This window comes from Typopeltis vanoorti, chromosome 14, assembly GCF_054136105.1.
Source record: "Typopeltis vanoorti isolate ZY-2024b chromosome 14, IOZ_Tvanoo_1.0, whole genome shotgun sequence".
NCBI lineage: Eukaryota > Metazoa > Arthropoda > Arachnida > Uropygi > Thelyphonidae > Typopeltis > Typopeltis vanoorti.
The window spans coordinates 84,343,544-84,366,796 of NC_143562.1; positions in this window are offsets into that span (position 1 = coordinate 84,343,544).

The window sequence follows — 23,253 nt, forward strand, 5'->3', positions numbered from 1 at the left end:
TGAATGCGCTCACGCCTCTAGAGGAAGTGACTTATCCGAAATCGTCAATACTAAACAACAGCAATGCGCACGATCATTCTCTGCTTAAAGGTTCACAGTTCATTCTAATTAAATAAGCAGTTGCTATATAGAGGTTATAAAGGAAAGCCCTAACTTGTTGGTTGATTAATACTGTGCTGATGATGCGTGTTCCCTTCGTATACTATCGGGGGACATTACATACTTTTTATTTTAAATATAAACCATTACCTTGAAATTTTTCAAATAATAAACAAAAATGGGGGTTAAGTTGAAACTTTTTTTTTTTTTTACCAGTATGTCTGTCCTTTCGCGTTATGTAATTTTGTGTGATGTAACTGCTTGCGAAGAAAAGTTTTTGTTCAAGCCAATTGAAAAGCGATAGCTTGTTGCTATGACTTATCAAAAATCGTTGATATTATTACTTTTCGGTACCGAATAGTAAAATGCCTCATGTAATATGTCTTTACCCAAGCTCTCCCTTTGTGTACTTCTTCGGATTTTCCTTTACATGCTGATATCTTCTAAACCAGTTCCGCATTTGCAGTAAATTTTGCGATACCATTAAACGCATACTTTTCTGTCATCACTTTTGTTCTTTCAAAACCATCAGGTATTTTCCGCCAGAATTATGCTGCTGTTTTCTACATTCACCGAAGTTATTCTTCCATAGTATTTCTTTCTCTCACTCTTCGCACAGCGAACTGTAGGATTTACAGATAAAAATACTATTGGTAGTAGGCGATAGATGGCGTTGGGTTGAAGCTGGTAGTGTTGTGAGTAGTTGTATAATTGAGTAGTGTGCCCTCCCACGATGTCAGTACTTGGAGGTGTCACGTACTACCACTACTTAATAATACAGTAATTTCCTTTGGCTTGCTCTGTTAATTTTCTCTCATTTTGCCCTCTTATCATATTCGTCTCCCTTTCTTATTTATGCGCATCCATTACTCACAAAAAGTAGGAGATATCTTACTGACTTTTACACACGCACAAAACTAATAAATTACTGTTTTCCCTCTGTCTGTTTATTACAACAGTAAAGAAAATGCGGTAGTGGTATATAAAGTAACATAAATTTGAATTAAATGTAGCTTGCCTACTCATTCGTCTTTAGAGTGGAAGTAAGCTTTATCAAGCCTATCCCTAAAAAGAAACATAAAAGTCAACCATTAAAGAGTGGTCCTATTGTCCTCACCTCAATACTCTAGAAAGTGATGAAGGCCATAACAGTCAATCAGCTAACTCACTAATGATTAACTGACCATTCAGTTAATTACTGATCACCAATATGGATTCCCATTCTCGTTATTCAGCAAATCTCCTCGCTGACCTTACCAACCTTTGGACACGGAAAGATTTCCAGAAATGCACATCGTCGTTCTTGATATTTTCAAGACATTTAATCATGTCTAGTTTCGAGGGCTTACTAAGCTACCATCTTATGGTCTTCCTCTTCCCTCTTGTGATTTGACTGCCACTTTATCATTCGTGGAACATCCCAGAGTTCTGTACTGTAGTCTAGGCTCTCTTTCCTATACATCAGTGACATTTTCTTTGGCCTGAAATCCTGTCCATAGGTTTGCTGATGGCAGTACTCTCCATTCGATTTCCAGAAAGAGAGGATAAACAGATCACATCCATAGCTTCCTCAGCCTCAAAAAAATTCTTTCGTTCTAAATATCATACTTCTCTCCTGCTTAACTCTTTGAACACTTTATGAATTCCAAACCCGATCAACCTTAGAATATTGTTTTCACACATTTGGGGTGTTGTACCAAACCTCCCTTAAAGAATCTCTCTCTCTCTCTCTCTTTCTCTCTCTCTCTCTCTCTCTCTCTCTCTCTCTATATATATATATATATATATATATTGCTTATTGAAGAGGACAATCCACTTAATAAATGAACCTCTTTCCTCAGGAGACTCTTCGGTCACCTTCTCATAATGCGCTCTGTTTCTGCATTATTATTATTTTTTTTTTTAAATAGATACTTTCAAGGCATTGCTGGACGCAACTGCTGATCAATATCATTCCTCTGTATTTTTCTATTCATATAAGAACAAGAGCAGCCACTGGTCAACATTCATATGCACTTCAACTCGGGATTTTCTGAAATTTTTCACGTAGCTTCTAGTTTTAGACAATAAACAGAAAAAAAAAATCTTTTATTATGACGAGGCTGGCCCTATATTCCTACCTAAGGCTAAAATAAATTCTGCATAAAAATTTTATATATTAAAAAGAGTATTAAAATGACATACCCGGGTATGTATTTTTTGAAGGTAGGAATGACAGTATTTAGTGCTCGAGTCCGAAACCAAAAATATATGATATGAGCGAAATGTTCAAGATGAAGAATAAACATGTGATACGAACAGAACCAATAACGAAGAAGAAAATGAATCAATGAATTAAAGAAAATAAGAACTTTAAGAATAAAAAGGAACAAAATAATCATCCAAATCTCAATTAAGTCCCTTACCAAACACTGTGCCAACCATACCTTCAAAGCATATGTACCCACGCATATCTTTTTTTATACAAATATTTAATTAATTAGAACCTGCTTTGGCTTTCTCTTGGAATAGAAGGGCAACTCTATAAAATCTTTGCTCAGGCTACTATTAGCTATTTTTTTAGTTCTATGCCACATATTAGTAAAAGAAGCAAGCACTTAAGTTTCGGAATATTGTGTCAAAATAATAATAGAATCAATACATAATAGAAATAATCATCCGAAACCAATATGGTCTCGTACACAGCTATACTAACTGAGTTACTGTGTTACCTTGCTCTCGCAGTTTGTACGTGAAGTTTTTCGCGATATTCGTCTCATACGAAATATTCGCATTTCACATAGATCATGACTTTTATTTTATTTTCATTGTTTTATTTATTTTAATTTGGTAAAATGAGTAAGGTTATTCCAAAGTAAAGGAAATTCTCCTTTATTTATGTAATGTAATTGATGTTTTATTATGTGTGTGTGCATTATAAACTCAGTCTACAAAAAGCGAGCGGTGAGTTATTATGTGGCAACTCCATGGAGTCCCAGGGATCATTGAAGAAGGCCGCTCTGCACGATGTACAGTACAGAATCCATCCCTTTTTTTTTTGGTCGGTTAATTGCGTCTATTATTCTTCCAATTGTCCTTATTTTCCGGAAGTTAATATACCATTCTACTTCCGTAGAGGCCGTTTGACTGACTTTCAGTTAGTTCAAGATGAGAATCGAACTCATCTCTTTATCAATCAAAAGCCACACGTCGCATCGTCCTTCCATCGGCACCGTGGAAACGATGTACAGTCTCTTATCTAATAATATTCGTTAAAAAGGTTCGTTGTTTCAGTAACACGTATTTCGAACAGATTACCATAATTGTTTTGATTATTTCAAGGACCTACTATAAATTATTTTTAACAGGAATACTCAGCCTTCATCCAGTTTAGAATTCGCCATAACTTGTCTTTCCGGGAAAAAAAAAAAAAAATTATACATGCAAATAATATGCAATTTTTTCATGTAAATAAATGTATGTTGTTCTTTGTGGCGGAGAGGTTGTGTAAATAATGTATTTTTCTGGTGCACTCAACACTAGCATGGATGGTTCAAACAGGGCCGCTTAGGGAATTCAAAATAATTGGAAGAGAGCCTTTCCAGCTGTGTATTTGGAGCCGAAGTCTCCCTGTCTGGCTTCAGTTACTCCAGTCCGACAAACTTTTTCTTTGTATTTTTGAAAGAAAAATTAGATGTACTTTATTCAAGTTTTTAAGCGTTTAAATCGACAGTGCGCGATTAAAAATCGTATAACTTTGTGGTTTCTCTCTCTCTATCTCTGAAACCCAACCGTTTGTCAAGCGAACACGAAGTCATTAAGTTCTATTTCGGCATTTTATGTGGATATACATTTCTCATCGCAATGCAAATAGAAAGAACTAAAAATAAAATCAATAGAAGAAAAACTAAACAGTTACAAACAACATTGGATAGCATGTCGAAAAGCAAATGGCGGTCTGCGTGTTATGCCTAGTGGCTCTGCGCTTCGCAACCATATGACTGGGGAAGGAGTGTCCCAGGTTCGATTCCCGTCGAAGACGTGAGGAATTTGAGGATCTTCCTCAGCCATAGCCAAGTTAGCTGGTCTTGGGCGCGGGAAGTAGGGTTTTTCCGCCAGTTTATCTGGCGTTTTTCATCCCGCAATCAGGCAAACCGGCTCCGTGAACATACGCTACTTCAGTCAAAAATATATCCCCCGAGCAGGCGACAGGTCGGTTGGGAGTGGTACTAACAAGAAGTCTTCCTGCATAGGAAGCGGGAATAACGCGTAGTGAAAGAAGAAGATATGCAAAATATGAAGAAGAATGGCCAATACCCGATATCCTAAATAATTAATAAAATATAAACCAATTGGAAAAAAGAGGATAATGAGACTGGAACAGACCAATATGGTTTATATCGGTAATTAGCGTGATAATGATGCAAGTATATTTTTGTTTTATTGCTGCTACTGCTAAAACGTGTATATTTAATTATATTTTCTATATTATTAATATAGTTATATTTACATATTAATATATTATCAATCTTAACCTTTTATTTAATAAATAGCATTACATTTTTTTATTGTCGTTGACTAAAATAAAAATAATTCGATGTTTATTTTATATACATTTATACGAAATATTTATTTGATCTACATGCGTTTTATCCAAATAAAAATATGCTTGTATATTATTTCTGGGAAAACTCCCATGTTACTCCTCTTTATAAACTATTATAATTACAGCTATTTTGCCTGCTTCAGTTTAGGAGTACCCCTGTTTAAATGTCATTGGCTATTTACTCATGGATTCTTAGGGCATTATGAGTGTAGATGCACTAAAAAGTATATGTAGCCTAAGGAATAGAAAATTGCACATACCTTTTTCTGGGTGTTGTGGCTTTTCCTCAGTCTGCGATGTCGAAAACTGCAGTGTGTGTGGGGGGGAGGGAGTAGGCAGTTTGGTAGAATAAGTTAGAAAAACCCGGGTTTTTTTCGTAATATATAGAAACATATACTTTTATATAGGGTGGGGAAAAAAGTGAAAGGGTTAATTTTTTAAAATAGGGAGGGGGAAGGGGAAAGGTGGTTGACGGGGTGTGGACCGTTTCGACTATTCGTGGTCGTCATCTCTAGGAAGCGGGAATAACGCGTAGTGAAAGAAGAAGATATGCAAAATATGAAGAAGAATGGCCAATACCCGATATCCTAAATAATTAATAAAATATAAACCAATTGGAAAAAAGAGGACGACCACGAATAGTCGAAACGGTCCACACCCCGTCAACCACCTTTCCCCTTCCCCCTCCCTACTTTAAAAAATTAACCCTTTCACTTTTTTCCCCACCCTATATAAAAGTATATGTTTCTATATATTACGAAAAAAACCCTGGTTTTTCTAACTTATTCTACCAAACTGCCTACCCCCCCCCCACACACACACACTCTGCAGTTTTCGACATCGCAGACTGAGGAAAAGCCACAACACCCAGAAAAAGGTATGTGCAATTTTCTATTCCTTAGGCTACATATACTTTTTAGTACATCTACATTCATAATGCCCTAAGAATCCATGAGTAAATAGCCAATGACATTTAAACAGGGGTACTCCTAAACTGAAGCAGGCAAAATAGCTGTAATTATAATAAAAAATATGCTTATTTTTCTAATTTTACCAAAATTCGAAATGACTCAAAAAATACCTCCCCTTGATACAAATCCTTAAAATGATCAAAATTGAAGTTTTGGACCATTTCAGTAAGATCCCAAATTTTAATATGCTTCTTCCAGCCAAAAACAACAAATAATATGCCTCACTGGGAAAATAATTTAATAGATACTGGATTTTGCGAAACAATTTTGACATATTACAGTCGTTCATCATAACCATCGCGTGGAGAGTGATATTAAATAGGAGTACTTTACAATAAAAATTAGTTTTAACGATATAATAACAAACTTTTCAACATGGCCGTAGTAATTTTTCATGGCTTCTTTCCTTTAGAACGTGGCATGATTTCTCTTATCCTAGGTTGCATGTAAAGGACTACTTCCTGTGCGTTTTGAAACCCTAAAATTAATACTACTGATAAAAGGAACATTCACTCCTTCACGTCATGTCTTTTTTAATAGTGTAATATCAGGGAAGCTTGAGGTGTACTTGGCGCTAGCGTATGTTATTTGTGATATTTTATAAAAATGTCATTTTGGAATCAAGGATTTTTTTAGCTCAAGCCTTAAATGGAAGAGAAGGCTCACAAGTAGAACAACCTTAAACTTTTTTTTTCCTAAAAAAATTGATGCTAGAAAATTCAATACATCTTTTCATTTTAAGTTAGGCGATGCATGCGTTTATAGAGATGGTATTGTTTATATGATCTGAAAATAAATAATGTGAGCAGCATAAATATTTATGCTGTTCACAATGCATTTCTCATCATTTGCTTGATGAAGCAGTCAAAAATATTCTGATTATGGTCTCTCGCATGTTTTAATTTAGAGCCCTGGCCCAACTTTAGGATTATCACCTTTTTTTTTTTTTTTTTTTCATAGTTTGGCACAACGAAGTAACAAAGGTTTTCAAATCCGAAGCATCTCCTCTCATCTCCGTTATCAGTGTCTTAATTGCAAGTACATCTGTGATGCCCTTATCTTATTCTTATTCTGTTTTTCCTCGTCCCCCCCCCCACCACCATTTTCTTTAAAAATTTTTCCATTGCCTACTGGTATCCGAATGTTGCAATTTTGTATTAATAAATAAAACACTTTCGTTTTTGTAATTAACAATGGGACCTTTGCGTTTAATCAGGTAAGAACGTTTCAAGCACTTATAATATCTGCTTTATTATAAAGCATTCTTTTTTAAGACCAGACCGTTTAATTTTCATTTAGGATTATTATAATTACTAAATTCGTCCGAGAGTATTTCTCAAAGCATTAAATGTTTTTCTTCATGGACACTAGATGCCAGCACCCGTTCGATAGCATCAAAACACTACGCAGTACATACGTAATAATAATGTTGCTCTCAAAAGTAATGATATGTGATTCAACAGTGCCGAAATTTTCACTTTTACGCTTCATATTAGTTTTTCTTTTTTCTGATATCGGTTTACAAGAATGATAAGACCTCAAGTACAAAACCGAGATTTGTCTAGGGAATTGTTGCAAAACAGACCACTTTACAGTAATGCGATTCGTTTTCTAATACCCCTGTAATATCGTTATTGTTATAAGACTTATTCCTGGCGAGGGGACAAAGAAGGGAACGAGACAGAACAGAGAGCGTGAGAGTGTATTTACAACACTTACTTTAATGTACTTCAGGTGATGGTGTGAAAATGCTTTCTCTGTCTTCCTATAAAATCAATTACACTGTGGCATATGGGATTTGGCATATCTTGGATGCCTCTCTTCCTTTCTCGCTGCTGTTGACACCCTCCATATATCACATATCCAAGGGCCCGAATAGACTCTTTCGGAAAGGTGGAATGCCTTCAATAAATGTTGTAAAAGAAAAGTATCACCATTTTTTACCACTATCAGATTCAGATTTAGGTGCAGATAACACTTACAATTGTTGCACGGGACTGTGAACATTTTGACTGGGGAGTTATTTTCCTTCTTTCTTAACAGATTTTCCAGATATGTCATTCACTCTTCCTTTCCGCGAAGAAATAAGTCGGGCACTACCTATTCCGAAGCTGCACAATCTTGTTAGGCCATCGAATACGGTATATAGGAATTCATTTTCTGCTACAAACGAATAAATTTGATAAAAGAAAAAAAAAATTACACTATCTGTTTTTAAATGATTCGCATTAGGCACATGATTCCTAGTGGTTTCGACTTGACACAAGGCGTGTTATTGTAGCTCTTTTCTTATTTGCTGAACTTCTGAAATAACCTTAAAGTATTTAAGAAAAAAGGGCGCTCCTTATCCTCTACATTATTTTTTTATGCATTATTAAGTAAAATTCTTTTATTTGTGTTTTTCATCTGAGTTTTCACTCTGTAGAACAAAATCAGATTTTTTCCCCACCGTAGTGTAGTAAAATGAAGTGGTAGGATAGAATTGAATAAGATCATAGTTAATAAATAATAAATCATAGTTAACTGAAAAACAGAGACAGAAATAAAATCTAAAGGGTTGGGGGTCGTCCACCGTACCATTTCGAAGTACGTTAAAATTATATGCTAGACTGAGTTTTCTTGTCGCGTTGTGTGTGTGTGTGTTTGGGGGGGGGGTTAGTTGCAGGCGACCTGTGTTTGGCTGCTTAATGCGACGTTGTCAAACTACAAATTGCAATAGAAAGTGGCAAAACAATGCAGAAGACGATGCCGGGTTATTTATAAATAATCGGCATACCCATATATAATATTGATTCATTTATAAATCCTCCGTATACTAACGATATTGGGAATATTTACTAACTACTAGAAAAAACAACACTTGCAACTTTATGCATGAATTTAAAACATTTGAAAATAATGTGCAAATCATCATACACTTGTTGTACTGACGAGTTTTCGTGGGCTAGGTGAAAGTAGGCTTTCATTTTCTTTTTTTTCCCCTCTTTTTTTTTATACCATTTAAAAAAAGAAATGTCTTGTGGCCGTTGTAATCCCAGTTGCATCACCGTTGGTAAACAAACGAACGCTTAATAGGAATACAATCTCCGCACATTCCTTTTGAAATACGTGAGGGTGTGCCACCCGAGAAATCATCCCCCCCCCCCTCCATTTTGCTCTCATTCCACCTGTCTACAGTTCCCACACTTTACAAACAACAATATGCGTATCTCAATAGGTTTCGTGCGTATCTGCAGGAATGTCGGACTGTATAGGCGTGAGGTCTCGTCCATTTGCCGCACCAACGAGCGGTCTGCTGGTGCTACAGAGCGTCCGCCAGTGTGAACTAAACACGTGCTACATAACGCTGACCATTAATGCAATCGTTTGACGGGCTCAACAAGAGGAAGTAATACATTGGAATGCGAGAATGCGATCAGTTGTAACATCCCACTTCATTTCTCTGTTCTTTTCTGTGCTATCCAATATCTCAGGATTATTCTGTAACTGCATTGAAAAGAAGAAGGCGATGAAACACAACATTATACTGAAAAACTTTTTTTTATATATATATAAAAAAGTTTAAGCATTCATTTTTACAATATCATAGCAATAACAGGATAATTTCGTAGATTACATTGAGAGAGAGAGAGAGAAAGAGAACACGATTGCACAGATCAAAAGAAGAAGAAAATATAAATAAGAAGAAAATCAGGACATAATTTCAAAATGAATAATTTAAGTCCTGGTTATTTGGCATTCAAGATTATTATTACATATTTGCCAAATAATTATTTTATGTTTCAGTGAAGACTTAAGATGCGTATAACACCCTATTAACTGATTATCAGGTAGAGTTGAAGGGAAATTATGAGTAACAAATACCAAGCAGTCTGTGGTGAGAAAGCCCTTCGGTCACTATTATGGTGGAGCTATTACGGCGCCTGGAAAGACTCCGGTTTTGGAAAAGAGTATTCATCACATATTTAACTGCGGAATTTCACTGCCTCTAAACGAAGCTAATTACTGTTTGGTTATTCACATCATGGTCGTATATGTGACTTGGTCACTTAACTCAAACGAGCATTTTCTTCGGATTTAAGCATTTCGTCCTCTCATAGAGTTAGCACGTTCTTGTGGAGTAAAGAGGCAGCAAGTGCAGGCTGGGAAGAAAGAACGGCGAAGTTCCGACTAGTCTGTCCTGTCCTAAATTTTGAATACTGTAGGTCGCTGGTCTAATAAGACCGAAAGTAAGAAATGTGTGTTTCATCTTGGAATGTTCCGTTTTCGTTTGATCAACCTTATGTGCGTACTTAACAGACTCATCAATGCTTACATGATTTCTGAAACAGGTAAATTGGAGTTTCAAAAAACTTCGCAAACTACGAGGAGTGTGTGTGGGGGGGGGGGGGGGGCATTGTTTTATTCGTCTTTTTTTTTTCCTCCAATTCTGAACATTTAACAGAAAGTTCTTTGTTTCCAGTTTCAATCCTTCTATCATGGCCACTCTTTTAACGTAATTGCGGTATGCATATTTGTGACGTAAGTGGAACGCCTAAAAAAACGTTTGGAAGTAGTCGTGAGCACTGCTTCCAAATATGTTACTTCTTCAAGAATGAAATAGGTTCGTCTATTTCGTTCTCGAACCTTTGTTGCTATGGAAATAGTTGTACGTTAGTCAACAGCTAACAAATGTGTTTTTATGTGCAGTGATAAGAGGCGGTATGTGTTTTAGAATTAAAGCCGAGATAGATATAGCAACTCATCGTATAACTCAAGCTTAGGTTGAAAATGCCTAGAAAATTGCTCCCGTCTTTCACCGCAGTTCTAGGAACCTAGATTTGGTCAACAAGAGAAGGTATAAAACTTTAAAAGCATATAACTGAAGAAGGGTGTAGTGAAAAAAGTACCGTAATTGTTCTTATTTGAAACAATATTGAGTTTATTCTTTATTGAATTGGAATTTGCCCGCGTCCCGCCGGCTGTAAGTATATTTATGTCAAGAAAGATTACGGGTTGAAATTATTCCCAAAAGAGTATATATATATATAGCGCCTCCGTAGCGCAATTGGAAGAACGACGGTACATTGCGCCCTTCGATTGGAATAGGCCTAAGTTCGATTCTCGTCGCGACGGGAGGAATCTTTATCTGGTTGATTTCAATCGAAGGTGAGTTAGCCGATCTCATATGGAGGTAGCAGGGTTTTTTCTCCCGGAAACTCGGGTTTTTCATCCCGCATACATACAAATCGGCCCATCAGAACACACGCAATTTACAGACAAAAATTACTAGTTGTGGTGGTGTTGGAAGTGGGCGGTAGATGGCGTTGATGGAGATGATTCGTAGTAGAGGTTAGGTGTAGAGAGAATTGTAGATGTCCTCCCACGATGAGTCTTCGGACTCCTTGGAGGTATCAGGAATAATAATAATATATATATATATATATATATATATATATATATATATATATATACACTTTCTACATCTTTCTCTCATCCTGAGATTTTTATTTAATAAGCTCATAGCACCTTGTGGCAACTTGTATAGATAAAATTAATAAGTTCAGCATTACTTCAACCTTGGCATCTCAGGGTCTGGCTCCCACTGACGAGACCTCAATAAAGATCGAAACCGGTCTGGGTAGTGGCCCTTTCCTTAATGCATAGCATCATACATGTCCGTAAGGAGATATGCTTTGCATTGTGGGAGATACTAAGGAAAGTGATCAGATCTTACCCCACCTTTACTACGAGTTGCCTCAGACCTGAAAATACTTAAGGCGCAAACTTGACTTACCAGCTTGTTTGCTTACTTGGGAAAAAGGATTAAAACCAAGTTTATAAAATTGCTTGGTATCTTTAACACACACATAACCAGGTTTATATTTAAAATAACTTGGTATCTTTAACACATATACGAGTATATATACACACACATAGATGCACACATGTAGGACGTCCTCTTAAGAGATTCAATGATGACTTCTAAGGCCGGAACAGGCCACTCTAGGCCTAAATCCTGGATAGGCATGATGATGATATATATATATATATATATATATATATATATATATATATATATATATATATATATATATATATTACTTTTTTTGCATCGTTCAGAAATCCAAACATGGCACCTTTTTCAAGCCACTTCAGGCCTCTAGTAAACGGGTCGTTGGTCTCATACCGAGAGATGAAATTCATCTCTTACCTAAAAACAATCACAAACAGGTGGAATTCTAACCCATAGCCTGTTGGTTGGAGGGCAGGTATGTTAACCACTTTCTCCAAATCACTCTAAAGATGTCAAACAACTATTTCAAGCCTGAACTACCAGAAACTCTGAACAATTCAGTAGGCATGCCAACTATTCCAGGTGATTTTCCATTCTTCGTCTTCTTTAAGGATTCTTCAATTTCTGGCATACCTTCTTCCCTATTGTCTTTCTCACCTTTATATTCGATCCAGTTTATTTTTCTATGCTTTCATCTTTGCTTAGCATATCTTTAAAATAATGTTGCCACATCGTCCTAATCTCACTTCTGGAAATCACAAGATTTCCACCTCCATTAATTAAAAATTTTGGTTTCTCATAATATCCTTATTAACACTGAAGTACTACAAATGAAAATACGAGTATAATACAATAAATGCAACAAGTACAGTGGTATCCTGTTAATCCGAACTAATAAAAACCGTGCTCGTTCGGATTAATTTTCTCCCAAGATGCAACAATAACTAGCGTTTAAGACAAAAATAATCAGACTCTAACTGTACATTAATTTAATTCTGTAAATAAATGAAGTAACTGATAGAAAAAAGCTACTGTACTGTAATGTAAAACTTAAAAAATAATACAGTACGCAAGTTTATTTTAGTAAAAAATTTAGTTTGTATGTACCTGTATTGTTGAGGATTTTGATTTAATAAAAATTGCATAGTTCAGTACATAACTTAATTTGCGTAAAAAATATCACTTTCTTGTACATAACACAAAAAAAAATTCACAAAATAACACACAAAAAAGTTTTTTTATTTCTTTGTAAAGAAGTCACTGATTTTCTTTTGTTTCTTGGAAGCTAGACTTTTTTCGAATGCTTCTTCTCGGAACTGCATTAGCAATAAAATTTTGTGGAAGGCGTATCATTGTGCTTAGCCCATTCTATGCGCATATTAAAACTGTCAACTGCCTCTCCATGTTTTACTTTTTCTTCGAGTTTTTTATCGTCAGCATCGTCTTCTAATTCATTCTGTAGCGTCATATTTATAATTTCAGCATCTGATTTGTGATTCATACGGACAATACAGTACGTACTGTACAGTATAAAAAAGCAAACGTGAAGCCCAATAAATCAAAATACGCCTCCAGTATAACCGTACAATCGACAGCATGAAAAAAAAATACTGTACTGTAATAATAATAAAATAAATAATAATAGTTAAAATAATAATTATTAAATAAAAATAATAGTACACAATATAATAATACATAATAAATAAAACTTTTTTTTTTCTTTCAAACCGCAGTTCGGGTTACTGAAGAGTTCGGACTAAAGAGGTTCGGATTAGCGAGATATCGCTATACAGTATTTAGAACAATACAAGTGATAATGGTAGATAGTAAAAAGTAATACTACATTTGTTATAAAAAATATCCTACATTTATTTTTCAAGTGATAATATAGAAATTGATAGTTAAAAGACTTCGGAATAAAGAACAGAAAATGGAAATAGATTAGAAGGAACTGTACAATTGCAACCGAGGCCGTAACCGTACGGGTTACTATAAAATTGCAAATACAGGCAATACAGTTACAATTCTCAGCATATTTAAGGAACAATTATATTCCACATTTTAACGATGCGATCTGTAGAGGTGTCTGAGAAAGAAAAAAAAAAAATGACCCTTTTTGTTATTTTTCGACATTAATTGGATTTAACGCTTCAAGTTCGGAAGGCTTCGTCCTGTTGAATACCTGTTTAGAGTAAAAATGTGGATCGATATATTCAGCATAGAACAGGATTTGTAGCAAGACTAGCTTCTTGTAATAGGCGCACTCAGTACTCGACTTGGCTTAAGAGTCGCTGTCATTACTACTCTGTGAAATACCCTCCACACACCGAGTGAGTATTCCCCGAAATCCTTCATTTCCATTGAGATTCTGAGTGAATGAGTTTGCAAAGATGTGACAAACCATAATCCAATATCGATATGACTAGAGACTTGTATAATATTATCATAACTTCTGTCTTTTTCCCTACAACTGAAACCTCTTTTAATTGAGCCTGCAATCTGCTGAGCTCACGCTTCCAACAGCAATGAAAGGAGGCGATTTCTTCATTATGGCTGCCGTAATAAGCTGGACGGGGGGGGGGGGGGGAATAAGTAGTCTTCGAAGTTTTGTAGCTGAGAGAATAAGGGTAAAGTTTTTGATAGGGTTATAAAAATATGCAATATTATATATTGGTTGAAATGGAACGTACTAGCCAGTAATTCACAAAGGAGCTTTACTTGATACACTACTTGTAAGCGGTTTCTGTTTGTAGGTAGTATATTAAGTAAAACTCCTTTGTTAAGCTAAAATTACTTTGGTCATTGCCGAATATGCACCCTCTTAATACTTCACTTCAATAAACATCATGAAAGTCAATCAAGTTTGCAGTTTACGTATTCAAAGAAACTATTTACATAAGCTGATGTTCCTAAAACTTTTAAACTGCTTTTTTACGCTCCCCTCTTCCTTTAATGATAAAATATTTGTTTTATAATCAGAATTACAATAGCATACTGTTTGATGGGAATCTAGTAGTTTTAAGATACTACTGGAATTCTGAGTACGACTTTTTTCTTTTTACTTTTTTTTTTTGAACGTGTTCGCGAAAAATTTGGGGTAGTATATCTTTAATTCTTTAGAATTAGAGTATGCTTGTGCATGTGACGTTTTAGCTTGTTATATCCAAGCATCTCTCTCTCTCTCTCTCTCTCTCTTTCCACACACAAGTAATGCTCACATTTATTAATCTGGTGAAAAGTAAGCATTATCCATCGTATGTGTAATTTTTTACTTTTGGTTTTTTCACCAACTTCCTGATATACGCACCTAAGGCTCGTACATGATATGATAGTACTTCATGAAAAGTTGATATCAATACTAACTTCTTATCGAAAATTACCCTTCTGAGCTTTACTTGATACACTACCTGCAAGTACTTTGCTCCAAATCTGTTGACTGTCAGGACTGCAGTATCATCAGATCTCATGTTTCGATCTTTTAATGAATCTCGCCGCTTCAATCCACCTAGATCTTGTTCTTTCTCCGGGTCTGTTTTTCTGTCTTCCTGGCACCCAAAAACACCGGTTTTGCAAACCTTTTCTTCCCACTCTGTTTAAGTGACCATATCACCTGAGATTAGCTGTACTCACACATTCCTGAATGTACAATGTCAAGTTCCTTCTTAATATTCTCATTTTTAATACTGTTGTGCCATTGATGTTATCTTTTCACTAACCTAATTTTTCTCAAAACGCCAATATATATGCGGGGTATATATATTGGAGTTCTGAACTTGGATCAAAGACTGGAGTCTTTGCATTTCATTTTCTAGTGTACCCTACACGAATAGCTCATATAAATCAGCGATATGCGTTTGGCATCGATATGTAGACTTTGCTCCTACGATTGCCAGTTAGTACCGTGTCTTCTTTGTGACCAATCGTTTATAGTTTTATCTCTCTCTTGAAAACTTTTTTCCCTTCTCCGGTGAATAAGCAGAGCTGCTGGGAGACGTGCAATTAACGATATTGCATTGTTTTCCATTGAACGAATCAATCTGATTATTAAAGCGACAAATATTGCAACTGCATTCATATCGTTTCACGTATGTATAAATGGTGACATCAGCACGCTGATTTGGTTGACAGTCTGATAGTTGTTACGCATTATTGTGGAACATCAAAAGTTTTCAGCGGAGCTATAACACACGTTCATCAATACGCAGTTAAATGTCAACCGAATAAAGATACCGAGAACAGCATTTATGCAACCTCTATTTCGTTATGTCTTCAGTAAAGAATTCATTTCAGTAGAATTCAGTCCTTTGATATTAAAAGAAATAAAGTAGATGTAAATAAAGTGGATGAGTGATAGGATGAAATAGAAATACTATTATTTTTCTGGTTTCGACTACCCAATCTACCGCTCAGAGTCCTATTTGTATAAATAGGAAGTAAAATATATCGCAATCGGTAATCCCAGAGTTTAGTAAACATTAATTGGAAGTACGCGATTCGAATTTCTACCCAATTTTTGTACACAACGAAAGAAAATATTACATCATTTTAATATATAATACCCTGTAAAATTGAGTTGAAACTTCGTTTTATCAGGAGTGGATGTCAATAATGTAAATCTCACAAAAAGTTTTCATTCTTCTCCAGCCTAAGTATGAAAGACTTCTTACAGAGGGGTGGAGGGTAGGCGAGTTACCCGGTTTGTGACCGCTGATATAGAGTAAATCGGAGATGGTTATGTGGGAAGGGGAGGGGTAAAGTGTGTGAACAAATTGAAAATAATTTTCACTGTGAATAGTTCACGACGCATTGCATTCTGTTTCTCATGAACGTTGTATGTGTACCGAATACCGAAATCAAAACGTTGGAAATCTCCTCATTCTGCTTAAGATGTTGAACTTATCAGCGATAAGAAATTTTGAGGCGTTTAATTCTTATGAAGATTTATTAGAAAAGAGTAAAAACAAACCACGAACCTTCAGTACAGTAGAAAAATTCTCGTTCTAAGAATAGATGCAATTTTGGGATAATTAATAAAGTTGGCTTAAGTAGTATTTGAATATTGGTAAGTGTAATGTTCTGCGAAACAAGGAACGAATGTCATTTCTCTGCGTATAATGAAACCATTTACTTAAACAGGACGTCACGTTATGTTTTCATGGTAGGTGCGTTCTGCTGGTGTATACCAAGTCGCTGCTCGCACTATTTTTGCTCTTTGTAGTGATATGCCACTCTTTTTCCCCGCTGTGGAAAAGTATCATTTTAATAATGTCAGTACCTCTTCGTAAAGGAAAAAATGGAAGTGTATGCAGGACAGAACGTGAGCTCAGCGCAGGTTTATATTTCCATTTCCATAGAAGAGTAGGATGTTCGCATTCTGTCAGAATGTACATGGAAAACGCGCATGCTCTTGCGTTAAAAATATTTGAATGCGTGTCATGGGATGGCCTTCATATTTTGGAGACAAGCCATATATTTCTTTTAAGATAGCAAAGAGGGTGAAGGTACATGAGGGGGCGTATTCAAATACAGAAAACAAAAAAAAAAAAGTGAAAGAGGACACAGAGAGAGAGACAGTTAAACAACCTCCGGAACTAAATAAATTATCTACTACTTGAGGTCATTGAGGACCGTGTTGACAGTGGAACCTGAAATCTTCCACAAAGCCCGGAATGCCGCACTTTAAGCTGTAATCCTTTATGTCCTATGGCAATCAATACCTCGTCACAGGTAGAGTTATTGCATCCATTTATAGATAATCTTCTTATCCTGGTCCTATTGTAGGGAAGCTATGGACTACGTCACAATGTACCCCCTGCCTTCACTAAGCATTCACGTCTATGTCTGGGGTATAAATCACCCTTTCTCCTTCACTCTTGGAAACTTCCTTAAAAGCCTTCCCCTTTGACTTCCATTGTCCTCACCTTAACCCCACACGACGCAAACATTGAGCGACATCCTGCTGCATCACAGTGTCACAGTTCTTGCGTCACTCATTCGTGTCTACTGGAGTTGGCTGGGTTTCTAGGAACATTTTTCTCGACGCGTTGTGCAACTCAGCAGCAAAGATTCACATAAGCAGTGAACAAAAGGAAACGTCAAGTTTATGAACAACAGAGAGATGTCCGACTTGTTGCTCGTCGAACGACACTCATTTAAAGCATTCCTTGTACAGTACAATACCTTTGTGGGTGTTAATCTTGTGATTCATTTTATTTCTAAAAGGAAAAATAAAATGGTCGCCCAACATTGTTGTTATGATGTACGATTACTTGACATTGTAGTCTTAAGATTATTACTACTAGCATATAACCGTTCAAAAATGACAGGGAAAATAGTGTAAATTAAAGTGATATAATAAACTAGAAACTTTGCCCACAAAACTTGACTAGTGATGTCAAAATGTGATGGGAGCCCAAGCAAATCTCATCCTACTGGCGGGGGGGGGGGTTAAAGTTTCAGAAAACGATAGAAAATATATAATACGAACATACTGTGCACAAAAACAAACAACAACAAAAAAAAAACTGTGTACGCTGCTGTTAACCGTGACAGCTGGAAATAATTGAAGTTAATACATGTATCCCATTATAAATTTCATTATATTCGTCTTCATAGCAAAGAGTGCAACAAAATTAAGTACTTTATTAATCCCGTAGTACAAAAGTTAATATTATTAAATGTGTATACTATACCGAAGCTCGATAGGATACAGGATTTTAATGTTGAACATAATTTTTTGCAAGTTTTTATCATATTCTGTATGGAATATGTGATTCGAATGCATAATTTCCTTTCTTTATAAATTTGTATTTTTTTTTCCTCGTCACTAATTATAGATGAATAAACTTCATCAATAATTAGTGATCGATTTACGAGCTAACTCTTATATTAGATGATTATTTTCCATGTGTTGCTTTTAGCTTAAGATAGCCGTTATAATTTCAGAAAAAAATATTGCGCTAAATAGATGATATGGGTTTCCATACTGACATTCCTGTCAAGCCAAATGATTAGTGTATTCTAGCCGATACGCTAGTCATTGTGATTGTCTACGGGAAATGAATTTCATCGTCCAATATTGAGACCCGCTTTTTGGAGGTCCCCAAGTAGATTGTAAAAGTTCCGTGTTTCATTTTTAGAGTGAGGTTTTTGAATTATGTTAATATAAATAGGGGGGAAAAATCCCTAGCCCATCCATGGTGCTAGTCGACTCTTCATTTACAATCTTTCGTTAGTGGCAGTCACACCCGCACACCCATATATTATTATTATTATTATTATTATTAATATTTGACCTCCATGGAGTCAGAGACTCATCGTGGAAGGTACTCACTATTGCATACAATGTTCATCCAACCGCATCTTAAACTGATTCAATGTGTCCACATCCACAACACACCCAGGCAATGCATTCCACTCACCAACCACTCTCCATGCAAAGAACCTGCTTCTCACTCCTTGCTCACACCCTCCTTATACAGTGTGTGTGTGTGTGTGTATATATATATATATATATATATATATATATATATATATATATATATATACAGTATATACTGCTGTATAAAATGTTATTAAAAATCTAACTGAATATTATAAATCTTTTGCATAACGGTTTACATAAATATAAAAGTAATTGTCGTAAGCTAATTCCAGTGAAGTAAGGAATTTTGCATGATGTATTTAATGCCAGGCTACTAAAGTGGTGTATCATTTTGTGCCACGTTAGATTAATTTGGAGTGCACACTTCTATGGAAAACATAGCTATAGAGGAAAGGCAAACGGTGAACAGTACCACTTCACTACTGTTCACTGTTTGTATTTCTTGTCATTTTTTTTGTCGGTTTGAGAATACCCTTTGGATCTAAACTACTAATGTTGTTGTAGCTCAACTAGTAACGATCGTTGGCATCATCTTTTTGGTAGTTCCTTTATTCTCTTTCCTCTATAAACACGGCAACGGAAGGAAACAATTAATAATCGTTTTTCTCCCTATGCGCTCCTCTCGTCAGACTTCTCTGTTTTAGTTGATGATCCAGCGCTTCTAGGCTAAAAATTAGATTTTTTTTTTTAACGTTATGATATATTTGTGTGAAGTAGTACAAGTCAAGTGGCTCTTGCATTTTGGTGATATACTGGGGTGAAGATAATCTGGGGTAAAGAACTCTCACTATTTCGAATTGGGGTGAAGATAATCTAGTGAATTTCAATACTATAAAAATACACAACCTGAAGATACCTTTATAAGGTTGTGTATTTTGATAGTTTTGAAATTCACTAGATTATCTTCACCCCAATTCAAAATAGTGAGCGTTCAGTATTATGCCGGTTGTGGAAGATATTTAATTTTGAATACTACAAAGTTTCCAGATTGAAGAAGAGTAATGGAGAGTACTGTCTTAGGCGAAACTAATTATAGGATTTGAAGCTAGAAAAAAGGCATTGCTGTGTGGGAGAGAGTACAGAGCCCGGGAGTACTTCAGCATTGATAAAGAAATATAATGAGAGGAAGTCATGATAACACACAACGAACGACCAAAGAGAGAGAGAGAGAGAGGAAGATAGTTGGAAATCCATTCACAAAAGCACGTGGCCGACCATAAGTTGATAGTTTGAAAAAAAAGACCGCGATGCCGAACTCGATTAAATGTTTTGAAAATATCAAGAGCGACCAAATAAGTTTCTCCAAACCCTCATGTGGTCGCTCTGGGTCATTCATCAAAGGTCTTGATGAGGGACCAGAAGTGTCGACTGACATTTGAGCAAGGGACAGACAAGCTTAGTGAATTTGGCCCTTAAATCTTCCACAACCGGTGTAATAGTACTGAACTCTCACTATTTTCAATTGGGGTGAAGATAATCTAGTAGATTTCAATACTCTCAAAATACACAACCTGAAGAAAGTTATTACTTCATCACCTCGTAGATCAGCACACCGCTGCTCTCATCCTAACACTCTCAATCCCAGACCCTACCGACCTTACAATATTGTTCTTACACATTTGGGGTCGTACACCCCAAACTTCCCTACGGGCATTCTCCCTAATAATTGATCTCTCCTCTCACCGATTCCCTGGGGAACCTCCGTAGCTCAGTCGGTATTGGCTCTGCCCTTTGGCTGGAAAGACCTCGGTTCGAATCCCGTATATGATGCGAAGGAACTCTGTCAGGCCTTTTCAGTCAAATGGTGATATGGAAGTTCCCCCCCCCCCTCCGGAAGCTCAGGTTGTTCGTCTCTCGCAACAGGCAAACCGGCCCCCTTGAACACATACCTACAGGCATAAATACTAGTCCTTAGAGAATGTGCTGTGGGCGTAGTGTGGCTGTATTAATTAAATCCACTGTACTAATCAGGGGACTCTGCTCGTCCTAAGGAACGGATGGGTTGAAGAAGTGACTATTGTTCTGGAAACTATCCTATTACTTCTCTCCACTCTATACGTCTGTATACTCTTAATGACAATTCTTTCGAAGTCTGTAATCATAGGATGCTAATGTCGGTAGTCTATCCGTTCGTGACAATGGCAGTGCAGACATCATTATCGACTGATGGAAATGTGAGGGTAACATTTCTGAAAGAAACGGAAGGGAAAACCCGGAAAGATAATATCAGGAAACCACAGAGTGCCCGTAAGGGTTGTGTGGAAAAGATCAATAAGGCGTAGAATAATATGTGGGTACAGCAGACTACACTGGTGTAAAGAACATCATGGCTGTTCCTCTGAAGTGTTGGAAACCTAATGTGGAGCGACGATTTGTGGTGGCGAGGCTTAATGATGCGGAACTGTATCTCCTAGTACGGAGTTCGACCTTTTGTTGTAGTGCCGGAAAGATGAACGCCGACTGATAAGCAATATTTCCAGATAATGCAGTGTTCCCTAACATTGTGGTATTTTAAAGAAGTTCATGTCTTTTAACACAACAGTGTGTTTTGTCATACTGCAGTGTTGCAACATGGTTTGAGGAAATTTGTCTTAAAAAAACTTGACTAGCCTGCACGGAGTTTCGACGTCAACTCAGTAGAACACTTTGATACGTAATGGAACGTCGGGTGCGGGCTTGACCTATTCGTCCAATAACCAGTTGGGCTGGGTTGTTTTGGAATTATGGGCGTAACAACTAAGGCTGTCGAAGTCGGTGTTTTATTGTGTGCGCGCTCGCTCTTTAACTGGTTTGCCTGTTTTTGGAGGATGAAAAGCACTAGTTTCGGCAGGAAAAACTCTCACCGCCAACAATACACTTTCTTTGAAAGCCTTTTTGAAACGAAGAATGTTTCAAAATACCTGACTTGTATTATCACAGATTAGTAGAGAAGAGCGACAAGTGTGATCAGGGTCATAGCAGAACCCATATGCTATTAATGTGTGTAGTTTAGGTTTCTGTGAAATATAGTCTGTTTCAGTAGTACTTGTTTGAACATAAGAAGCTATTCCAGTTAGGTTTATTGAAGTTGGATTCGAATATTGTACCCCATATACGAACCAGCATTCTTAAAAAATTTTCTTCACTGCAGACTTCTTTCAATGTCTTCCTCCAGAAAACTTTGCGGTCTCAACCCTGATTCGTTTACCCCCCCCCCCCCCACACACACACTCAAATTATTATTATTTTGACGAGAATAATGTTAAATTGTAATAATTCAATTTTTTCTTTCCTTTCTCTCCCCCCCCCCCCCCCATAGAGCAGCGGTGAAATTTGTGGAGATTTGCTGTTTTCTTATTACTAATAATAATTATGTCAAGAGCGGCCGTAGCTTAGTCGGTTTCGACAATATTCATTGGTTGAAAAGACGACTTGAGTTCGAATCCCGTATGATACACAAAGCATCTTTATCACGACTTTTCAGTTGAAGATTAGTTAGTTGGGCTTACACGGAATGGCTTGCAAAACTCGCGTTTTTCATCCATGCGAAACTGGGCACAAAAGAAATACGCAGTTTACACGAAAATCCATATTTAGACATAAAACTAACCGCCTTATCCTAAAATTATAGTTACAAAATCAAGCGTTACTTGGAAGGACCTAGACCTTAAGGACCGGTAAGCACACAGGATTATTATTATTAATGCTATTCTCTCAGGCTGGTAACGTTTTCCTTATAAATTATGTGCTTTATATTTAAACTGGTTTCCACGCAGTAATGTCAGGTTTTGAAAAAGTTAGAGCATTAAAAAGCAGTCAGAAAAACCCTAAGCTGACATTATTTTATGTAACATTAAATTAAAATAAAAATTACTTACTAGCATACTTTTCTCCAACTCTTGACTTGATAATCTCCACCAATCTCCTTATTTCAATAAATATCTTTCTCAGTGCTAACTCATGTTTTCCGAAGACATCAATAAAATCTTAAATCATTCTCTATACGAAGAGTACTTCTGTCATTCTCGACAGTTCACTGAGTCCAGTGTTTTTACTTCCTGTTATTGTAGTATCCAGCTTATTGTAGCTTAAAATACGAAGTCTGATCCAAAACTTTCAAAAATATTCACTATACTACTGAAACTGTTTTAGGCATAGTAATAGAATAGAATAGAATCTGATTGATCATTCTCCATTGAGAAGTAATTCTAGTAAAACATGATTATTTTACTGGAACTACAATTTCAATTTCTTTTCAATGTCTCTTTGTATGCATGTGTGCGTGCGCGTAACATGTGTTTCAATCCGGGAAAAACTGTCATGAGACCTTCGAGTTCAAAACCTGCTTTTGAAGAATTAGAAGTCAATTCTCCCCCAATTTCAAGAGAAGTGTTTCTTGATAATGTTGAACATTGGGTACGTCAGTCGACTGCAAAGCAATTGGAAATGTTTGAAGGAA